This window comes from Helianthus annuus, chromosome 4 (assembly GCF_002127325.2).
Source record: "Helianthus annuus cultivar XRQ/B chromosome 4, HanXRQr2.0-SUNRISE, whole genome shotgun sequence".
Classification (NCBI taxonomy): Eukaryota; Viridiplantae; Streptophyta; class Magnoliopsida; order Asterales; family Asteraceae; genus Helianthus; species Helianthus annuus.
In genome coordinates this window covers 158,218,976-158,227,242 of record NC_035436.2, presented here as the reverse complement: position 1 = coordinate 158,227,242, position 8,267 = coordinate 158,218,976, and the positions used below count along the sequence as shown (strand labels likewise).

At 36.8% G+C, this 8,267-nt stretch overlaps 1 long non-coding RNA gene across 1 annotated transcript; it reads left to right on the top strand.

Annotated features, from left to right (window-relative positions):
* Positions 1-1,295: 1,295 nt before the first annotated feature.
* On the top strand, positions 1,296-2,982 carry LOC110934864. Its single transcript, XR_002588688.2, has 3 exons — positions 1,296-1,393; positions 2,487-2,575; positions 2,894-2,982. It is a non-coding gene; the product is annotated as an uncharacterized LOC110934864 (long non-coding RNA).
* Positions 2,983-8,267: the final 5,285 nt, after the last annotated feature.

Genomic DNA, 8,267 nt, shown 5'->3' with positions numbered 1-8,267 from the left:
AAGGGAAGATGCTAGACTAAAACTCCGGTTTTTGTAAGAAATGACGTTTTTACGAATATGAATTCTGATAGACGAATATGTAGTAAGCTTGAAAGATATAAGTCTTGACACTGATAAGTCATAAGTGCAAGACGATACATTCGAAAAGAAAGGTTGCAATAAACCTAAACATGACGTGACGCGATCACGTTCAAGAGAAGTAATGTGAAGTAATCATATTACGACCCGAGTGATGGGTACAAAGTAACTGGACTGATAAGTCTAGTTAGTGAGATCAGTTAAGGTCGAAACTCAAATTAAGAAATTGTTTAACACGTTATTCACTACAAAGAGTAATGTAGAATAAACATAATTTATAAACCTATGAGACTAAGTGGCCAAAGTCTGGCGACTCGGTCAAGTAAACAACAAAGGTATATAGATATAAGAGATAAAGTGACGGCCCATGAGACCTCACTAACAGAAAATATTGATCACTTATTTGAGGGATCATAAAGCTATAAGTTCACGAACAAAAGAATAATTGCTAAAAGTGAAAGATTTCACCAAGGACCTTTAAACGGGTCAAAACGACGGATTCATAAATAATTTGATAGTATATGAAAGCGATGGATATCGCTAAGTTAACTAGGCTAGTGGAAATAACGAGGTTACGTTATTTCAAGATTGCACTATGTAACATGAGATACGTAGAAAATTAGTAACCAAAAGGATATTGCCATGCTTTTCTGGTAATACTAATAATTGCTCAAAGTAAAAGTAACGTTTAAAAGATTTCTCGGATCAAATGCATTGAGTTTAAACTCGATGAACTAAGCAAGAAAAGGTTTCGAGGACGAAACCTCTTTAAGAGGGGTAGACTTGTAACACCCCGAAAACAGGTTTGGTAATTAAACCCCGTTAATACTAAAGACGGGGAAAGTACCGTTAGTGGTAAAAGTAAACCGGAAAAATATTAGGAATCAAGTGAATAATCCTAATATTAATTAAAAGTGAATAAGAGCCTCCAGGAAAAATAGAATGGATAAAAGGCCCGATTTAACGGGACTTAAACTAAAACGGGTTTTTGAACAAGATGAATAACTAGGAAAATTATAACCTAGTTAACTACAAGTCTAAAAATAACTTAAATAGGGTTAAAACAACAAAACCTTATGTTAAACAAAAGTGAGGGACTAATATTGTCAAAACTTAAACTTATATTACTAAATTAGTGAAAACAAAACCAAATACCCCATAATTGAGGTGTCTGATCGTACAAGAAGCAGGAGGGCGACAAGGGTTCTTCACCAAAGCCTAACTCTCACAAAAATTGATCAATTGAAGGATCAAATCAAGTCCAAAACGAAAATCGAGCATAGATTAATGATCCCCATTGTAAGGAGATCATAAGGTATGTAAAATTTTATAAAAAATTCTCTACTTGAAATTCTCATGAATTTGGGGAATTCGAAATTGTTTGATGCATGCTTGTTATATGGATGAAATAGGAACATTGTAGTGTTTAGAAGTAAACCCTAGACAAGATATGTTGAAATCGTGCCTAATTCTAGTAAAAATCCATGAACACCATTGAAGGTGATTGTTGTTAGGGTTTTTGATTGCTAAAATAATGTTATGAGGTCAAGAACATGCTTAAATTGAAAGCTGAATTCAAACGGCTCTTGATCAGAATTTACAGCCGACTTGTATTGGTTGTAACGTGGACAAAACGTGACAAAAACGTTTGTTTCTTAAGTCTAAAATGTAATTTCAGGGAATATCTTTAAAACCCCAACTGGAATCGCATTTTTTCGACGAAAATTGAGCGTTTTATGAATTTTCCCGTATCAAAGGTTCAAGCTGCGTCTTCTGGCAGAATTTGAAGCCCATTACGAATGTTATAACTAAATTTAGGAATTGAGTTATGATCTCAAATTCTTACTGTAGAAAGTATTAAGTGATTAGAACAATTGCCAATTGGAATTTCGTCAATCGGATAAACGAGGAATTTTTAATGAATTTTTCCGTAAGCTGCAGTCAGAAGTGACGAATCTGATTGCAGCTTAGTAGATGAATTGTTTACGAATTTTTGGTAAAGAGTTAGATCTTGAAATTTTAACACAAGTTCTAACCCTCCGAGGGGCACGCCACACAAAAAGAATCATAATTTTTGAAGGCTTGTAAACAGGTTAAACAAGTCACCAAAAACAGCCCATTTTCAGTAATATGAAACACCTAAATGAAATCGCGGCCTACTAGTTAGTATGTAAAATTTGATTTCGTTAGGAGGTCGGATGAAATATGCCTAAGTGAGTTCATTGAACCAAATGCGCATTTGAATATGTTGATAAGTCAATTGAATTTTAAAAAGTCGAACCGACCAATGATTAGACCGAATGAAAATTTTGATATGGACGAATGATAAATTCAACATAAAACCCGTAGGATGGAATAGTCGTAAATGATTATGACTAATCTAACCACCTTACGAAATATGATGATAGCTTGACACCTAACGAGCTAGATGGAAGCTTGTGGATGAAGCGGGTCAAACGGAGCAAGTACGGAAAGAAAAGCGAGGCATGGATGCAAGGTAAGTGAAACTTACACCTTTTAGTAAAATAAATGTTCATCCTATAAGTTTCAAATACATTAAGAATAATTTTCAAGATATGGTTCCCGACGCGAAATAATACGGGTCGGAACTAACATAAATGATAAAAACCATGTTTAATGGTAAAAGAGATAGAACGATAAATTAGCCATGAAAAGCTAATTATAAAAATGAGTTTTTGAACGGCAACTATAAGTAAGCCTAATGAATAAAAAGAGTAAAACGGGTCAAATAGTAATGTGGATACCATTTGACAAATATCGACTAATAAGCACTTGTCGAGTTTTATGCTTACAGGATAAAGTAGCTTATGAATTAGCGTTGCTATGAATTAGCAAATTTTCGAGACAAGGTATTAAAACGGGTCAATGTATTGATCCGAGCCAAGTACGTGTAATTATGTTATAGTTAAAAGTGATTAAAGCATGGATATTGCTTCGTAACATGATTGATCGTTCTATTGTTGACAATTGAATATTAACATATTAAAACACGAGAATTTAATATGTTGGTTGTTAGAATAAAAGATTCGAGAAATTGGTATGGGCAACACAAACAAAACAGTCAAAAACTTACATGTGCAGAGGCTACCGTAAGTTACGGTACCACCGTAACTTACGGTAGAGGTCAGAAGGCTACGGTAAATTACCCCTGTGTTACGGTGGAACCATAGTTTTCCAGAAGCCACCGTAACTTACGGTGACTACCGTAAGTTACGGTGGAGCCCTAAAATGAATATTGAACTTTGTCTATTTTCTGAAATCAAATCCGTTTTTAAACGTAGTATTGATTACGTAATATTCCTAAGAATTTCTAACATTAAGATTTGTTAAAATCTTTAGTTTTGCTCGCGGCACGCGAAAGATCAAGAGGAGTCTGTCGCGTTGCGCGACAGACTAAATTCCGAAATTTTATTTGTTTTTGATTGTTCGATAGTAGAACTTGATTATACTAATATTTAAGATATCGAAACTAACTTTTAAGTTGGTTTTGATCTTAGGTGAATATCAAGAGTACCCGGATGAGGATCAAGTGACGAAAACAACCGAACACATGAAAAAGAAGCTTCTGCACGTTGCATCGTTGTTATTTCTAAATGACGAATCTAATTACATTAGGTTGTATCATTTTCACATTGTAAAAGTTTAAATAAACCCGTATTTTCATAAGTATATGTAGTCGTAGTTACTTATTTCTTTTCATAATTTATACGAAAAGCGCTAAATAATAGTACGGGTGTTACATTCGACACCACCTTACTTATGATCCCAATGAGATTAATTGGTCTGAAATCACCTAAAACCGAAGGATCCCCTTTCTTCGGAATCAGTGTAGTCTAAAGAGACCCTACCCCCTTGCTAAACCTGGCACAGTGATGAAAATACTGCATACAATTGATGGAGAGTGTGAAAGCCGGGTGTTAAAGTGTTTAAATTATGTGTTTTAGTGCACTGTAGGCGGTTATATATTTCGAATGTGATAACTACGAGTTCATGTGGTTTTACAGGTTAACCGTCTAAATCGGTGAAGTTAGATTGCTTAATGATGAAGTGGAACGAGCGTGGGTGATGACCGAGACATATTACATCATTCGGGAGTCGTTTGGGTCGAAGATATAGCCAAAAAGTGATCAGCATGTATTGGGCGTAACTTATTGTTCAAAGCGTAATCTACGATGGGTATATTCTGGTGTCAGCATGTTTAAACAGTAAGCTACGGTATCAATCCGTAGCCTATGGCGGAATAATGTGGCAATGCGTGGAATGTCTCAAGCAATTAAACGGATTATAAAATCTTAAAACATAAGCTTTCAATCACATCGGGGCCCACCATCACTTGATTAAACCAATTTACCTGATATGGGTTGAGACATATTGGCGGCTATTGTTGTTGACTTCTTGGATGGAAATATCACGTGCACTAGAGGGTTTGGTCAAGGGAACATCATCAATAATATCAAATCATCATCACGCATACCAAGAGGTGCACAACCGACATTTATTGGCAGAAACTTACATGGGACTTTGGAGATCCATCATCTCACGCACACAAAATTAAAGAAGTCAGTGGACTTGTTTTTGGGCCGCCTTTCAAGGGAAGACATAATTGGGCTGACATATCATAAGAATCACGTGGACTAGATGGTTTTGTCATACAAAATCACATCATCACATGTTCGGCTGACATCATCAGAGAGATGGACTTTTGAGCATTAAAAGAATCATCATCTTGACATCATCATACATGTGGTTTGGCATCCATATATGGAATTGTGGGCTTGATTTGGACAGCACAACCAACAACATTGTTGGTTTAATAAAAGGGCCATTGTTGGTTTAATAAAACATAAATCATCATCCTTCACGTAAATAAGTGGGCCGAAATCATCACAAGTGGGCTTGTGGACTAGAGGATTCTTTGGGCGGCCCATGCAAGACGAGAGGATTAGGTTCCATTCGTTCAACAGCCGTCGATATGCATCGAGATATAGGGGGAGATATAATATCAATTATCATTGACGGCAGAGAGCGGTTTCGACTCTGAATCAACCAATCGAGATGAGCGGCTAATTCTTTAGTGGTTTCCTTCGGATGAAGGGTTTTTGTAAGTTAACAGATTTTATGTGTTTGGTGACAATCGTTGACTCAGTGATCTAAGCATTCGATGCTTTTCACTTGTGATTTAGTTGATTAATTGTAATCGATTGCATTTGCTTAACCTTAGTCTTTGATCATTCAGTTCCCGAGAGTTCTAGTAATTGGGATATATTTGTTATGGGATTAGGGTTGGTAATTGTGATTGGTAACCACTAGATAACCTCCCGTTATGTATTGACCAGAGTACTTAGTCTTTGGTTATCACAATTAGTTAATTAGGTTAGTCCACTTATGTCTATGTAAGTGTTCGATTAAACACATAATTGAAGTTACTGCAAAACCTGAAATCTGGAGGAACCATTGTTCTCTCTATTGATTTAAACCTCACTTTTAGTTCGTAATTTTTAGATAAGCAATCAAATCCAACAATTGAGTTTTACTTTTTACTAGTAGTTAATTAAAACTGAGCATTACACACTTTCCACAACCTCCTCTGGATTCGATACCCTGCTTACCCTAGCTACCTAGGTTAATTAGGTTTTTGCATGTCACTAACGACAGACATCAAAATGGCGCCGTTGCCGGGGAGGCGTGCGCAAAGTGTTTAGTGTTAAGTTTTCGTTTAAAAAAAAATTCAAAAATAGTGTCAGTTTTGTTTTGTTTTGTTTTGTTTTGTTCAGATTTATGCGTGGTGCTTGTGTTTTTGTGTTTGTGCAGGATGACAGGTCTTACAATATTATGCACCTCTCTTAGATGCATTTTGTGTAGGGAACCACTTCACCCGTGTATCGGTTGCCACGAGGCCCGATTTAGACGGGAAAGAGCGAAATTGGCAGAATCACCGATGCCTTGCTATGATAATCCTTCACCTCCACCATATTCTTATGATTATGATACAACGGTGGAGGATGGTTATTACTCTGATGGATGGGATCGGGACGAGGATACTTATTATGAGTCAAGGACGGATGGACGATGTTTCTGTTGCGGTCGTTATCATACTTCTTATGATGAGGATGTGTGCGCGGTGTATTTGGAAAATCCAGAGTATTGGAATAAAAAAATGATGGATGCATATATCTCAAAACCGTATCAGGGATACCGACAGTATCATCCCGAGGAATATCCTGAGCCCGAGGGTGTGTATGTTTATCAGACCGAGGAGGAGAAAAAGCTTGCTACGTTGGAAGCGAGTTTGTCCAAACTCGAGCAATATTTATCAACACCCAGCCTTTCCGATGAAGATCGAATCAGCTGCCTAGTTTCCAAGTGTCAGAAGTTAAAAATGAAGATAGAAATAGAAGAGCGTCTCTCACCATTACCTGATGATATTAGAGATTATTCTCACATGGAGGAGGAGGTTGTGGAGGATAATACCACACTAATGAATCCTATATCTGATGAAGAGTCACTAGTGGATCAGATGGTGTGTGAGGATGAGAAGGCAGAGCAGTCTGATGAGATGAATGTGTGTACCGAACCTCTCCCCATATCAATCATTCCAATTAACAAGTGTGGGGAAGAGGGTTCGAGAAAGAAGATGAGAAGGGTGAAACAACAAGACATCAGGGTATATTGCATGAAGTGGATTAGCGAAACTCGCATGTGCAGTCTGAACATGCCAATTATTCTGACGAGCTTATGGAGATGGCATGTAAATTTCCGGGCATTCGTTGGAAATGTTTTGGGTAAGTGTGCACTAAGACCACCGTAACACATATCAGGTACGGTCTGGCTGAAGACCTTTAAACTTAGCGCTCTCGGGAGGCAGCCCGAGGATGTAGAGTATTGTATTTTGGTTTGGTTTCGTTTTGGTGTGTTTGTGTTTTGACAGGTTTCTACGTTCTATCTTCACGGATGCAATGAATCAAGTGTGGGGATGTTTGGCAACATCCCCGATGAGATTTCAAAGAATCTATGAGGGCGTATGTTCCGGTTAGATCGCAGCAGATACACCACTACAGACACTCACTTGTTTTCTTATCAGGTGCATGTGTTTATCTATCCTGTGTTTTATTTGTTTTTGTGTACTTGGTGGTGTGAATTTTTGTGTTGGGAGTGGTTTCTTTGTGTTGAGTCGTCTAGGTTTTAGCCGTTCATGGTTTGTGGGTGGTATCTCTCGAGTTTAGACTATAAATTGCACCATACATTGGGGACAATGTATCCCAAGTGTGGGGATGCGGTAACTCGAGAGGGGATTGGTAAGATTGTGATCTTAAATGCTTGAATTAGTTGAAATTGGAAAAAATTAAAAAAATTTTAAAATTTTTGTCTCAAGTATGCTTGAACTACATGAAAACCAACATTTTCAATCGCTAAAGGGTTCTTATTGATATTAAACTAACTTAGATCCCTAGTCATGGTTGTCCCTTTAAGTTTCATGAGAGTATTTCTGACAAGTTTTAGAGAATATTTGAGAAGAGATGCCTAACTAGGGGTAACATGCTTTAGGAATTACACATGCTACGTGTCGGTAACCCTTATTCCTTTTGTTCGGTGAGATATTTGAGCCTACTAGTTAGATGAATTTGCAATAAATGTTCAATTGTTGAGTGTAGGCCATATGTTGCTTTGTGTTAGAACTTGTGTGGTTTGATACGTACCGAGACTATGGTTTAGCGTATGCACATAAATGATAAAGGCATTAGGATCCCTTCATTGTGTTTATTTGTTGATGTTGATTTCACCTACCCTAGTAAACCATGTTGAGCCTTTCACCTTTCGTTTGTTACACCTTGTTTGACCCGTTTGACTACCAACCATGAATGACAATTGTGTGTTAGATGTTTGTTGAAAAAAAAAATGAAAAGAGAAAAAAAAAGAAAAAAAAAGAAAAGAAAAAAAAAAGAAAAAAAAGAGAAAGAAAATAAAAATCATTGTTATGTTCGTGTTCAATAAATGGGTTGAAAATTAACCCAAAGTGTTAGTAGTTATTGTGAATAAGTTGTCATGGTTTGGTATATTCATTTGTGTTCGCCATATAAACATAAAAATCAAGAAAATAATTCCCTACCTTTACCCTTAACCCAAAACCCGTAAGTCCTTTTGATATGTGCTACGTTAATTGATACAGT